A 16,263-nucleotide genomic window follows, 5' to 3' on the forward strand; every position below is an offset into this window, starting at 1 on the left:
ACCTAACATAGGAACACCTAGATATATAAAATAAATAATAACAAACATAAAAGGAGAAATTGTCAGTAACATAAGACTAGTAGGCAATTTAACACCCCTCTTACATCAATGAACAGATTTAGACAGGAAATCAATAAGGAAACACTGTATTTAAATGACATTGTCAATAATCACCTCTCTTTTTCTCACCTTCACTCTTGTTATAATGTCATGATATGCCCACCTCTCTACAATCTTAGGCCATGAATTTCCTTGAGCTGAAAGATTGAATCAGTTCATGTACACACCCTCAGAGTCTAGCAAGTATTATATCTATCCAACACGTAGAAAAAAGCCCAGTATACAATTGTTAAATAAATAAATTATTTTCATAAACACCAAAGAAAAATCAATTAAATATGACGCTTAGTAACAATTTTTTGAAAGAGGAAAATGGATACATAGAGGAAAGCAAATGTTGTGGTATAATTGAAATCACCTTTGTTTCTTCTTCATTAAATAAAGCTTAAATAATTTACTGATATAGACACAATTTAGTTCAAGACTAAAACAACATCCATTATAGTTAATCCAATATTGTTTTATATTTTATATAAACAAGTTGCACCAAAATGATAAATCTAATTTTGTTAAAATTGTGAACTTGCACTTCAAAATAAGCAAGTTTTTGCTTCTACTTTAGGGGATGTTATGATTAAAACAAAATGACAAGCAAAGCTAGAGTTAGAACATACACTCAGAGAGTTTGTTAAGATGTTAAATTCTTGTTTTCTAAGAATATAAAATTTTAAAAAAACACAATTTTATAGAAGAATGGAAAATTTTTTTATTGCCCGAGAGTTGTCATGTGTTAAGAAGAAAACTTGCTTTGACCACACTGTATTCTGAATTCTTAATGTACTATGATGCACTACCTACTTTTCCAGCTCCAGCAGTGTTGCATACTAAAGGCAACATGAAGCAAGCAATGCAGTTTGGTACACAAGACTCAATATTGAGCTGAGTGTCAAAAGACAGTATTTTAGTTTGTTTGTTTGTTTTTTCTGGAAGTAATTGCTTTGAGACTTAACTCTTGATCTCTAGAAATGAAGAGACTGCCCCAGGTAATCATTAAGCACCTCCCCACACAAAAATTCAAAGAACAAGCATGTTTGCCTTGCATTTATACTAATCTAATTTTAAACTTGTAAAAGAAAGTTTATTTCAATATAAAGTATATTAAAATTGAAAAAGGAAAGGACATGAAAAGTTAATTTCTAGTAGAAAAAAATTCTAGAACCTATTCTTCCTGACATACAACTATCATGAAACGACATGGGAGTCATTTAATTCCGCCTGAGGTACATAGGTTGAGTAGCATATTTGAAATCTTCTGTTGTCTGGGCTTAAAGAACTTGCAGTTTTAAGTCTATATATAAAGTTAGAATATACTTATTAGTTACTAAGTCATTTAATTTAATAAGATGTGTATATCGCTCAGTCATCTGGCCATTAATATTTACAATTTCCATCACTTCACCTTAAACCTCCACAAAGCCTCAAAGAGATAAAAAAGAGGGATGCGACTTTAGTATTCTCACTTTACAGAATGGTTAACTGCTCACAAATTTGCAAGAGTCAGGGGATTTAAGGCACAACATAGCAACAAGATGGAAATAAACTTCAATGAAATTCACTGTCTTCCTGACCGTGACTACTTTCCTTTAGAAAGGAGTCCTGAAAAACTCCTTCACAGAAAGCAGTACTTATTTCAGTTAGACATATTCGGTGGGATGAAATCCATTTTTTTAAAAAATTCTAATGCTAATAAATATTTTTAGATTTATTCACAAACCCAGATGTCATGTATTTTAATTCTTTGCTTATCATCTCTCTACTGCTACTAAAATGTGAAGCTCATGAGGGTGAAATATTCTTATTAATTTAATTTTTTGCTTACTTCTCTGTCTCCAGGCTTGATAATGGTTTCTAGCAGAAACTAAGTTTTTTGTATGTACTGAATGAACTAATGAATGAATGAATGAAAAAATACCATTAGACTTAAGTCTTATGATAAATAGTCATAATTGGTGACATCAAATAAGGAAGCGGGCATGAGAACTTTCTTTACAGAACTGAACAATTTTATACCATTATTTTTATGGACTTATTATTCAACAGATATTCATTCACCATCTTTTATGTTCAAGGCAAAGAATATTAATAATTATGGTGAATCATCTAACTCTTTAAATGCAACATAAAGAGATTAAACTAGGTTACATATACATATTTTCCCCAAATAACATTGCATCTTAAGCTCTTCATCAGTTTGCACAAACATTTGTGACAATAAATCTGAAAACTATGGGAATAAATATATAATTTCTCTAGAAGCTGATCTCATACTCAATCTTGGCAACTATACGTGAGAACTCAGTTATGAAACCTCTGCCTCCTCCTTAGTTTGATAATTAGATAGTACTAAAGATAATATGTGCCCTCTATCCTACACTTCTTGTTCATGAGCACATAACATAACAGTGATTACATACAGGCCAGATACCTGATCTTAGGAAATTAAGTAAGATAACATGACTTGGGCAAAGCACAATATCCTGATTCCTATATAACTTACCTTTATGAACTGACTTATACCATGTCAACATAGTACACTCATCTGATTTGCATAGGCCTTATTAAACAAAGAATATCACAAATTTCACAGTAGTTTTCTTGAAAAAAAACACAGCAAATGTAATGTTGGTCATAGATTTTTATAAGTGTAAAGTGTATATGAAGGTGTGAAAGAAAAATTTCACTGGACAGAGTTAAACAAGTAAGAAAGATTTTATTCAAGACTAATTTTATAGAGGTTAAGAACATTACCATAGGGGAGAGAGATTGAACTCAATTGAAACAAAAGATGAGGGAATTTTTTAAAACAACGTGGTGAGCTAACAGAAAAGTACTAAAGGATACTGGCTGGAGTGGAGAAGTGAGGGTGAGAGGAATGGTCTAAGTGATTAGGTCACAGGTGTTCGCTAATTGGCCTTTATTGAAGGTAGTTTCCTACTATCCCAAAGAGACAGATAGGGGGAGCTCTCTTCTTGGTGATTACATTTCAAAAGGATGGCTCCCAGGTCCTTAAGCAAGACATTCCTGGGTTGTAAAACTGGCAAGAGGCTGGGAGAAGATGTACATCTCAAATGGGCAGAGGAAAAAAATTACACTTGCAAGTTTTCTAAAGTAAATGCCCTAAGGAAAGGGAGACTAGAGGCCTATGGTCAAGAAGAAACGTTTCTATTTAAAATAGATAACCAACAAAGACCTACTGTACAGCACAGGGAACTCTGATCAATATTCTGTAGTAACCTAAATGGGAAAATAATTTGAAAAAGAATAGATACATGTATATGTATAACTGAATCACTTTGCTGTACACCTGAAACTAACACAACATTGTTAATCAGCCATTCCCCAGTAAAAAATTAAAAAGAAAAAGGAAAAATTGAAGAAAGCTTTCTAAAGTTGAGAAAGCTGGGGGGAATGTTATAGCCATTTTGGTCAAAGGAAAGGAAAAAAATATAAATTGAAAGAAGACTGATTATTTTTTAAACTGAAGCTTAAGAAGGCACTTTTTCATATTCATCTATTAGTAGTGATAGAATATAAATTAAAATGAGTTTTATCCTTTCATGTCTATATTGTCACATTTTCATGCTGTTACTCTCTTTCAGTCCCAGGCCACCACTCATCCTTATGTTTCCTGTGGCAGAGTACCTGTAACATAGTAAGATATGGGATTTTTAGGTTCTGGAAAATTGCATTCCTCTCCCTTGACAGAGTTTAGAATAAACTTGTCAATAGATAGAGAGGTCAGAGAGAAGGAGGACATACTATTACTTTTATTACTGATAAAGGGCCTGTCACTATGGTCCTCCTGTCAACATAGCAAGACTTTTGCTCTTAGACCAGCTACTGCTCCTCTAAGTGTCATCCTGGGACCAGTGATGCTCAGTGTAGCCTTAACCCCAGAAAGGTTCTGAAACTAGTTAAGAAAGTCAATTAAACTGAACTAACTTACAGATTACTCTGGTCTCAAAAGAAAAAATTTACTTCCGACTCTATGCCTCACCCTAAAATATTTCAAATCATTCTATCCAAAAGATTTTAAATGATAATTTGCAAATAAAGGGCAGTATTGTCTAACAATTCGATGCAATAAACGGAAGACTCAATTTTAAATAGAATCTCATCATTATCATTTTATTATTGAGAAGTTAAAAGTTACAACATCAAATTCTCTTGTCAATTAAAGTTCAAAGAGTTAAAATTCAAGTAAACTAAATTTTAAGGTTGGTTTTCACTGTATACTATTCTCTGTTTTGGACAGAGTAATGTCATTCCAATCCCCGTGTGGATGTTGTTTCTTTAGCAGCTCCAATTAGACCACTCTTCCACATAAGTGTGTTTCTTGTAGGTCTTTAAATACAGAACTAATCTTTCAGAGGTTCTTCTAGTAAAGAGTCCAAAGATATCAGAGAGCACTAAAGATCCTACCCCATGCTAAAGCCCAGCCCATACTGAAGCTGCCTCAAACAAAGTGATTTTCTCAGAATAAACACAGTTATTATTTTATTACAGTTCTAGGTTAATGATGCCAAAACCAAAGGTATAGAATCAGTGATGCTGAAGAATTCAATTTTCTGAATTGAATTGAGTTCAGTTTCAATTCAACTATGCTTGAACATTAGTCAAATATGATAGTATTCATTAATGTAAAATTAGATGCTGTAAGAGATAAGCATCAAAATCTAAGAGACTTAACCCAATAGTAGTTAATTTTATGCTCAAATAAAGTAGTAAGGGATAAGAAGAGTGAGGCACTGCTCAAGCAGTCTTATAGGGATACGATGTAGACTTCATGCCAAGTCTCCAAGAGTCACCAATAGTATTCATTTCCATCTGGTCAAAGGGAGAAGAGAACTGAAGGTCATAAAGGAAGTTTTGATGGAACAGACCTGGACATAGCATGTGCAGTTTTTGTCTGTATTTAATTGATCAAAGCGTAGTCACATGACTAACCTAACTATAAAGATGACTGGAAAGCTGCAAGCCTACTGGTCTGCCAGGAAAAAAAAAATAATGATTGTCTCTGCAATGACTCAGTTTATGCCAAAATGACCTATGAACTTAAATTAAATTAGGATGTATCTTTCATCCTAAAGTTAATTATGACATTATGATAGACCATAACTATGGATGTAGGAGGGATCTACTTAAATACATTGCCTCCTATCTTAGAGAGTGATGTTTAAGTATCTCTTTCTGCCAAATTTAGAAACTTGCAGAGATTACAATTTCATTCACCAAGGTCTTATTATTGTGTCATTTTTTTTTCTAAATTCATATATTCAAAACTTCCCTTTTTTTTGCAAGCCCACAATTTTGGGGACTCCATTGTTACATTTTACCTAACAACAAATCTCCCACCCTTCCCTTTGAGCAGGTATGTTTCTGTGCTTTAGTGGTTGTTGCCACTACTCTTTCAATGGATATTCTTACACCTGTAAAGTTTGCCTCTTGGGGAAGAAACCTTCTCACCCCCATATATATGTTTCAGTTAGAAAGGGACCTTCAACAGATGTATGAACTGAAGTCCTATTGATGCTTCAGAAATGTTTGTTCTCAGTGGTCTATAGAACTCCCAACTTGATGCACTGTTCTCTTGGAAATACTGTTTTTTTCTGAGATATCAGGTGTTCTTGAACTTATGCAGTATTGTTACATTTTTAAATTTTTGACTGAATTTGTGTGATATCCATTGGCATCCTCTTTTTCTATGATGTTCCACTATCCCTTTTCAGAAAATTACTTGATATCCTATCACTTTCTTTAGTTAGCTCCACTTTCTTCTACCACAACTGTGGCTTACACTGTTTCCTAGAATTGAACCATTATTTCCTTTTCTATCCTTTGCTTTCTGAAGAATGCAATGTTTTTGTCTATCATTTTCTTCCAGATTTTGTCTTAAGGTCTCTCAGATTAAAAGAGTTATGGAATTGAAAAGATCCTATGTCTACCAAAATCAAGCAGTGATTCCAAAATATCCCATCTGCCTTCACCTTCTTCAGGTGATTAATGCCACCCAAGAAATCAGCCTATCAGGCCAATAGGGAAAGCAGGTCTAGCCTCAGTTTGATAAAGGCTCATCTCATCTTGACATAGGTAATGATTTTTTATTCATATTCCTTTAAGACCCAAGAAATATCTGGAGTTTATCTTATGAAAGTTTATTTGTGTGAATCTTAGCCAATAACACTTTGAATATTTTCTATAAATATTATGGGTTTCTTCTCAAATGAGCCCAGATTATCTAATTAATAACAGGTATTTATGGCAAATTTAAAAGTCAAAATATCTAATCATCTTATAAATTGAAGTATAAAGATCAAAGGGTAATTCCCACCTACTCTTTTTTCTTTTTTTTACATCTTTATTGGAGCATAATTGCTCTACAATGGTGCATTACCTTCTGATGTTTAACAAAGTGATTCAGCCATATGTATACACATATCTCAATACCCCCTCCCTGTTTTGTTTCCCTTCTCCCTTCCTTATCCCACCCATCTAAGTGGTCACAAAACACCGAGCCAATCTCCCTGTGCTATGCAGCTGCTTCCCACCAGCCATCCATTCTACATTTGGTAGTGTATATATGTCCATGCCACTCTCTCACCTCGTCCCAGTCCACCCCTCACCTTCCCTATGTCCTCAAGTCCACTCTCCACGTCGGCACCTTTATTCCTATCCTGCCCCTAGATTCTTCAGAACCTTTTTTTTTTTTTTTTCAGATTCCATATATATGAGTTAGCCTAAGGTATTTGTTTTTCTCTTTCTGACCTACTTAATTCTGTATGACAGATTCTGGGTCCATCCACCTCACTACAAATAACTCAATTTTGTTTCTTTTTATGGTTGAGTAATATTACACTGTATATATGTGCCACATTTTCTTTATTCATTCATCTGTAGATGGACATTTTGGTTGCTTCCATGTCCTGGATATTGTAAAAAGAGCTGCAATGAATATTGTGGTACATGAATCTTTTAGAACTATGGTTTTCTCAAGGTATATGCCCAGTAGTGGGATTGATGGGTCGTACAGTAGTTCTATTTTTAGTTTTTTAAGGAACCTCCATATTGTTCTTCATAGTGGCTGTGTCATTTTACATTCCCACCAAGAGAGCAAGATGGTTCCCTTTTCTCCACACCCTCTCCAGCATTTATTGTTTGTAGACTTTTTGATGATGGCCATTCTGACTGGTGTGAAGTGATACCTCATTGTAGTTTTGATTTGCATTTCTCTAATGATTAGTGATGTTGAGCATCCTTTCAAGGGTTTGTTGGCAATCCGTATATCTTCTTTGGAGAAATGTCTATTTAGGTCTTCTGCCCATTTTTGGACTGGGTTGTTGGTTTTTTTTGATATTGCCCTGCATAAGCTGCTTGTATATTTTGGAGATTAATCCTTTGTCAGTTGCTTCATTTGCAAATATTTTCTCCCATTCTGAGGGTTGTCTTTTCATCTTGTTTATGGTTTCCTTTGCTATGCAAGCTTTTATGTTTCATTAGATCCCAATTGTTTATTTTTGTTTTTATTTCCATTTCTCTAGGAGGTGGGTCAAAAAGGATCTTGCTGTGATTTACGTCAAAGAGTTTTCTTCCTATGTTTTCCTCTAAGAGTTTTATAGTGTCCGGTCTTACATTTAGGTCTCTAATCCATTTTTGAGTTTATTTTTGTGTATGGTGTTAGGGAGTGTTCTAATTTCATTCTTTTACATGTAACTGTCCAGTTTTCCCAGCACCACTTATTGAAGAGGCTATCTTTTCTCCATTGCATATGCTTGGCTCCTTTATCAAAGGTAAGGTGATTGTATGTGTGTGGGTTTATCTCTGGGCTTTCTATCCTTTTCCATTGACCTATATTTCTGTTTTTGCACCAGTACTATCCTGTCTTGATTGCTGTAGCTTTGTAGTATAGTCTGAAGTCAGGGAGCCTGATTCCTCCAGCTCCGTTTTTCATTCTCAAGATTGCTTTGGCTGTTTGGGGTCTTTTGTGTTTCCATACAAATTGTGAAAATTTTTGTTCCAGTTCTGTGAAAAACGTCATTGATAGTTTGATAGGGATTGCATTGAATCTGTAGATTGCTTTGGGTAGTATAGTCATTTTCACAATGTTGACTCTTCCAATTCAAGAACAGCATATATCTCTCCATCTGTTTGTATAATCTTTAAGTTCTTTCAACAGTGCCTTATAGTTTTCTGCATAAAGATCTTTTGTCTCCTTAGGTAGGTTTATTCCTAGGTATTTTATTCTTTCTGTTGAAATGGTAAACGATAGTGTTTCCTTAATTTCTCTTTCAAAGTTTTCATCATTCGTGTATAGGAATGCAAGGCATTTCTCTGCATTAATTTTGTATCCTGCTACTTTGCCAAATTCATTGATTAGCTCTAGTTTTCTGGTAGATTCTTTAAGATTCGCTATGTATAGTATCATGTCATCTTCAAACAGTGACAGTTTTACTTCTTCTTTTCCAATTTGTATTCCTTTTCTTTCTATTTCATCTGTGATTGCTGTGGCTAAAACTTCCAAAACTATGTTGAATAATCGTGGTGAGAGTGTACAACCTTGTCTTGTTCCTGATCTTAGTGGAAATGGTTTCTGTTTTTCATCATTGAGAACACTGTTGGCTCTGGGTTTGTCATATATAGTCTTTATTATGTTTAGATAAGCTTCCTCTATGCCTATTTTCTGGAGTGTTTTTATCATAATGTGGTGTTGAATTTTAATGAAAGCTTTTTCTGCATCTATTGAAATGATTATATTGGTTTTATCCTTCAATTTTTTAATATGGTTTATCACATTGATTGATTTGCATATATTGAAGAATCCTTGCATTCCTGGAATAAACCCCACTTGATCAGGGTATATGATCCTTTTAATGTGCTGGTGGATTCTGTTTGCTCGTATTTTGTTGAGGATTTTTGCATCTATGTTTATCAGTGGTATTGGTCTGTTCTTTTTTGTGTGTGTGTGACATCTGTGTCTTGTTTTGGTACCAGGGTGATGGTGGCTTTGTAGAATGAGTTTGGGAGTGTTTCTCCCTCTGCTATATTTTGGAAGAGTTTGAGAAGGATAGGTGTTAGCTCTTCTCTAAATGTTTGAGAGAATTCACCTCTGAAGCCATCTGGTCCTGGACTTTTGTTTTTTGGAAGATTTTTAATCAGAGTTTCAATTTCAGTGCTTGTGATTTGTCTGTTTATATTTTCTATTTCTTCCTAGGTCAGTCTCAGATGGTTGTGCTTTACTAAGAATTTGTCCATTTCTTCCAGGTTTTCCATATTTTTGCCATAGAGTTGCTTATAGTAATCTCTCATGATCCTTTGAATTTCTGCATAGTCAATTGTTACTTCTCCTTTTTCATTTCTAATTCTATTGATTTGAGTCTTCTCCCTTTTTTTCCTGATGTGTCTGGCTAATGGTTTATCAATTGTGTCTATATTCTCAAAGAACCAGTTTTACTTTTATTGATATTTACAATTGTTTTCTTCATTTCTTTTTCATTGATTTATGATCTGATCTTTATTATTTCTTTCTTTCTTCTAACATTGGGGTTTTCTTTGTTCTTCTTTCTCTAATTGCTTTGGATGTAAGGTTAGGTTACTTATTTGAGATGTTTCTTGTTTTTTGAGGTAGGATGTATTGCTATAAACTTCCCTCTTAGAACTGCTTTTGCTTCATCCCATAGGTTTGGGGTCATTGTGTTTTCATTGGCATTTGTTTCTAGGTATTTTAAAATTTCCTCTTTGATTTCTTCAGTGATCTCTTGGTTATTTAGTAGTGTATTGCTTAGCCTCCATGTGTTTGTATTTTTACAGTTTTCTTTTTTCCTGTAATTGATATCTAGGCTTATAGCATTGTGGTTGGAAAATATACTTGATACAATTTCAATTTTCTTAAACTTACCAAGGCTTGTTTTGTCACCCAATATATGATCTATCCTGGAGAATGTTCCGTGAACACTTGAGAAGAAAGTGTGTTCTGTAGTTTTTGGATGGAATGTCCTATAAATATCAATTAAGTCTATCTCGTTTAATGTGTCATTTAAAGCTTGTGTTTCCTTATTTATTTTCATTTTGGATGACCTGTCCATTGATGAAAGTGGGGTGTTAAAGTCCCCTACTATGATTGTGCTACTGACGATTTCCACTTTTATGGCTCAGCATTTGCCTTATGTATTGAGGTGTTCCTATGTTGGGTGCATAAATATTTACAATTGTTATATCTTCTTCTTGGATTGATCCCTTGGTCATTATGTAGTGTCCTTCTTTGTCTCTTGTAATAGTCTTTGTTTTAAAGTCTGTTTTGTCTAATATGAGAATGGCTACTCCAGCTTTCTTTTGATTTCCATTTGAATGGAATATCTTTTTCCATCCTCTTACTCTCATTCTATATGTGTCCCTAGTCTGAAGTGGGTCTTTTGTAGACAGCATATATACAGGTCTTGTTTTTCTATCCATTCAGCAAGTCTATGTCTTTTGGTTGGAGCATTTAATGCATTTACATTTAAGGTAATTATAAATATGTATGTTCCTATTATTATTTTTTTAATTGTTTTGGGTTTATTTATGTAGGTCTTTTCCTTCTCTTGTGTTTCCTGCCTAGAAAAGTTCCTTTAGTATTTGTTGTAAAGCTGTTTGGTGGCACTGAACTCTCTTAGCTTTTGCTTGTTTGTAAAGATTTTAATTTCTCCTTCAAATCTGAAAGAGCTCCTTGCTGCATAGAGTAATCTTGGTTGTAGGTTTTTCCATTTCATCACTTTAAATATGTCCTGCCACATCCTTCTTGCTTGCAGAGTTTCTGCTGAAAGATCAGCTGTCAGCTTTATGGGGATTCCCTTGTATGTTATTTGTTTCCCTTGCTGCTTTCAATATTTTTTCTTTGTATTTAATTTTTGATAGTTTGATTAATATGTGTCTTGGCGTGTTTCTCCTTGGATTTATCTTGTATGGGACTCTCTTCACTTCCTGGACTTGATTGACTATTTTCTTTCTCATATTAGGGAAGTTTTCAACTATAATCTCTTCAAATATTTTCTCAGTCCCTTTATTTTTCTCTTCTTCTTCTGGGTCTCCTATAATTTGAAGGTTCATGTGTTTCATGTTGTCCCAGAAGTCTCTGAGACTGTCCTCAATTCTTTTCATTCTTTCTTTATTCTGCTCTGCAGTAGTTATTTCCACTCTTTTATCTTCCAGGTCACTTATTCGTTTTCTGCCTTAGTTATTCTGCTAGTGATTCCTTCTAGAGAATTTTTAAGTTCATTTGTTGTGTTGTTCATCATTGTTTGTTTGCTCTTTAGTTCTGCTAGGTCCTTGTTAAACATTTCTTGTATTTTCTCCATTCTGTTTCCAAGATTTTGGATCATATTTACTATCATTACTCTGAATTCTTTTTCAGGTAGACTACCTTTTTCCTCTTCATTTTTTTGGTCTGGTGGGTCTTTACCTTGCTCCTCATCTTCTGTTTATTTCTCTGTCTTCTCCTTTTGCTTAGCTTACTGTCTTTGTGTTCTCCCTTTCACAGGCTGCAGGTTTGTATTTCCCATTGTTTTTAGTGTCTTCCCCCAGTGGTTCAGGTTGGTTCAGTGGGTTGTGTAGGCCTTGGTGGAGGAGACTATTGCATGTGTTCTCATGGATGAGGCTGGATCTTATCTTTCTGGTGGATAGAAATGTGTCCAGTGGTGTGTTTGTGGTCTGTGAACTTAGTATGATTTTAGGCAGCCTCTCTGCTAATGTGTGGGGTTGTGTTTGTGTCTTGCTAGTTTTTTGGCATGGAGTGTCCAACACTGGAGCTTGCTGGTCATTGAGTGGAGTTTGGTCTTATTGTTGAGATGGCGTTCTCTGGGAGAGCTCTTGCCTATTGATATTACATGGGGCCTGGAGGTCTCTGGTGGACGAATGTCCTGAATTTGGCTCTCCCACCTCAGAGGTTCAGGCCTGACATCTGGCCAGAGCATCAAGACCCTGTCAGCCACACAGCTGGTGAAGATGGGCTATGAGCTGGGTGTCAGCTGCTGCCCTGTTGTAGCTCTGTCTCAGCTGTTTGCAAAGGTCACCCAGTTACACTGGATTATTCCACCCTTCCTCCAAACTTGTACATGCCAATCTGGGATCTGTAGATGTCCTCCTCATAATCTTCATTGAAATACCTTGCATTCATGGTGTTGAGAGATATGCTAATAATGTTGGTTCTCTTCTGTTCAGAGACTGGCACAGTCTAAGCCTTCATGTTGCCAAGTCAAGAGCAGTTGTCCAATGGTCCAAAAGTGATAACATGTCAGATTCCAATAAGGCTTTCTGCAGTGTACGAGCAGTAGTCCCAAGCAGCTGCAGCACTCTGACCAGGGAACTCGGTGGGACCCTCAGATGAAGATTTCTGCTGGCCCTAGAGTGTGACTTGCCCACCCAGGCAAGGAGCTGGGGAGAGCTTCTCACTGCTCCATCTCACCAGAGGAGTGGACACCTGGGCACTCTTTCTTTTTTTAATTGAAATATAGTTGATGTACAATATTATGTTAGTCTCAGGTGTAACACATAGTGATTTGACATACACATACATTATGAACTGATCACCACTATAAGTTTAGTAACCATCTTTCCCCATAAAAATATTTATAGTATTACTGACTATATTTCTTATGCTGATATTACATCCCTGTGGTTTATTTATTTTATAACTGGAAGTATCTCTAAATCCCCTTCACTTATTTTGCTCAACTCCTCATCCCCTTCCATTCTGGAAATCACCCATTTTCTCTCTATGAGTCTAATTTTGTTTCATTTTCTTGGTTTGTTTGTTTTGTTTTTCAGATTGAGATCATAAAGTAATTGTCCTTTTCTGTTTGACATTTCACTTAGCATGATACCTTATAGATCTGTCCATATTTTCCCAAATGGCAAGATTTTATTTTTAATGCCCGAGTAATATTCCACTGTGTGTATGTGTATGTGTGTGTGTGTGTGTGTGTGTGTGTGTGTGTGTGTGTGTGTGTGTGTATGTATATCCATCTATCTATCAATAAACACTTAGGTTGCTTCCATATCATGGCTATTGGAAATAATGATGCAATGAACATTGGGGTACATGTGTCTTTTTAAATTAGTCTTTTTGCTTTATTCACCTAAAGTAGAAGTAGAAGTAGACACACTAGATTATATGATAGGTTCATTTTAAGCTTTTTGAGGAATTCCCATGCTGTTTTCCATAGTAGTTGCAACAATTTATAATCCTACTAACAGTGAATGAAGGTTCTCTTTTTTCCAGATCTTCACCAATGCTTTTTATTTGCCATCTTTTTCATAATAATCATTATAACAGGTATGAGGTGATATTTCTTTGTGGTTTTGATTTGCATTTCCCTGGTGATTAGTGATACTGAGCATTTTTTCATGTGCCTGTTGGCCATCTGCATATCTTTTTTGGAAAAATATCTATTCAGGTCCTCGGCCCATTTTTAAATTGCCTTTTTTTTTTTTTTTTTGACGTTGAGTTGTATGAGGTTTTTTTTGTATATTTCTTATATTAACCCCTAATTGAATAGATTGTTTGCAAATATCTTATCCCATTCACTAGGTTGCCTTTTTGTCTTGATGATGGTTTCCTTTGTTGTGTAAAACTTTTTAGTTTGATGTAGTCACATTTGTTAATTTTTGTTTTGTTGTCCTTGTCTGAAGAGATAGATCAAAAAAGAAAAAAATATATTGCTAAGCCCAATGTCAATGAGTATACTTCCTCTGTTTTCTTCTAGGGGTTACATGGTTTCAGGTCTTACATTCGAGTCTTTAATTCATTATGAGTTCATTTTTGTATGTGTTATGTGTAAGTAGTCATGTCTTATTCTTTTGCATGTATGCATTAATTGATCATAAGTGCTCAGGTTTATTTCTGGGCTCTCTATCCTGTTCCATTGATCTATATGATCTAATTTGTTAGCTTTAATAGTTTTTTGGTGGCATCTTTAGGGTTTTCTGTATATAGAATCATGTCATCTGCCAACAGTGACAGTTTTGTTTTTTTCCAATTTAGGTGCCTTTTATTTCTTTTTCTACCATGAATACTGTGGCTAAGATTTCCAATAAATATTATATTGAATAAGAGTGGAGAGAGATGCTATCCTTGCCTTATTCCTGTTCTTAGAGGGGAAACTTTTAGCTTTTCACCATTTAGTATGTTCTCTATGAGCTTGTCATATACGGCCTCTATTATGTTGAACTATGTTCCCTCTATAGCTACTTTTCTGATAGTTTTTGTGATAGATGGATATTGAATTTTGTCAAAAGCATTTTCTGCATCTATTGAGATGATCATATGACTTTTATCCTTCATTTGTTGATGTGGTGTATCCCATTTATTGATTTGCAGGTTTTGAACCATCTCTGTATCCTTGGGATAAATTGCACTTGATCATGCTGTATGATTCTTTTAATGTTCTTGTTGAGATTTTTTGCATCTACGACCATCAGTGATATTAACTAATAATTTTCTTTTTCTATTATGCTTTTGGCTGTTTTTGGTATCAGGGTGTTATTGACCTGGTAAAATGAGTTTCTTTCATTTTTTTGGAATAATTTGAAGACAGTTGTTAACTCTTCTTTATATGTTTGGTAGAATTCCTCTGTGAAGCTTTTTTTTTTTTATTACTATTTCAATTTCAATTTCAGACTGGTGATCAGTCTGTTCATATATTCTATTTCTTTTTGTTTTGGGAGATTACATGTTTCTGGGAATTCATTTATTTCTTCTAGGTTGTCCATTTACTGGCACATAATTTTTCAGAGTAATCTCTTATGATCCTTTGTATTTCTGTGTTTATAACTTATACTCTTTCTGATTTTTTTTTTTTTTTTGTGGTACGTAGGCCTCTCACTGTTGTGCCCCCTCCCATTGCAGAACACAGGCTCCGGATGTGTAGGCTCAGCAGCCAAGGCTCACGGACCCAGCCACTCCACAGAATGTGGGATCTTCCTGGACCAGGGCACAAACCAGAGTGAAGTAAGTCAGAAAGAGAAAAACAAATACCGTATGCTAATACATATATATGGAATCAAAAAAAAAAATGGTTATGAAGAACCTAGGGGCAAGAAGGGAATAAAGACACAGACCTACTAGAAATGGACTTGAGGATGCAGGGAGGGGGATGGGTAAACTGGTACAAAGTGAGAGAGTGGCATGGACATATATACATGAGCAAACATAAAATAGATAGCTAGTGGGAAGCAGCTGCATAGCACAGGGAGATCAGCTCGGTGTTTTGTGATCACCTAGAGGGGTGGGATAGGAAGGGTGAGATGGAGGGAGGCCCAAGAGAGAAGAGATATGGGGACATAAGTACATGTATAACTGATTCACTTTGTTATAAACCAGAAAGTAACACACCATTGTAAAGCAATTATACTCCAATAAAGATGTTTAAAAACAAAGAATTTGAAGGTGGCTTGGGGAAGATTCGAGAATTTCAGACTCACAGATGCATGTCTTTCTTGTCCTAAATATTTTCTTTTTAGAGATCTAGAAACAGCCCTTGACTGTTATGAGACAGCCCAGGCCCTTCTTGAGCCAGTCACTGCCATGAACCCAGGGTGATGTGATGTAGTGAGACTGCCTGACCAGCATTTCATACTTTACCTGAGACAGAGCTGAGCATGGTCCTCTCAGGAGTTCCAGGACAGGAACTTTCTCTAATTCTAATTTCACAGTGAGGACCGCCTGTACTTTATTTACCCTATATTTTATTTCTCATATATGCATGGGTTCCTATACTGCTTTAATAATATACTGATGTATTATAGCTTAGCAGATTTTTCTTAAACAAAAAAGTATAGTAACATTAAAATGAGGTAATCAATAAATATTTTTCAATTAAAAAATCAAAAGACCATTGATATTATTAGTGAAGTCCTTCACTAGTCCTCCAGGTAGAACTAAACATGCTCATCCTTGTTGCAACCATGAAATCTGAACACACATCTATCAGTGTACCTATAAAGTATTAATTTGTTTATGTTCATTCCTTTTTACTAATTTCTTTGCTATTGCTGTTAAAAATATCTAAAGGTTAATATTAGATGGTATTAGTCCAGTTTCTTTTTTTTTTTTTTTTTGCGGTAAGTGGACCTCTCACTGTTGTGGCCTCTCCCATTGTGGAGCACAGGCTCCCG

This window comes from Stenella coeruleoalba (assembly GCF_951394435.1).
Source record: "Stenella coeruleoalba genome assembly, chromosome: 13".
NCBI classification, from domain to species: domain Eukaryota; kingdom Metazoa; phylum Chordata; class Mammalia; order Artiodactyla; family Delphinidae; genus Stenella; species Stenella coeruleoalba.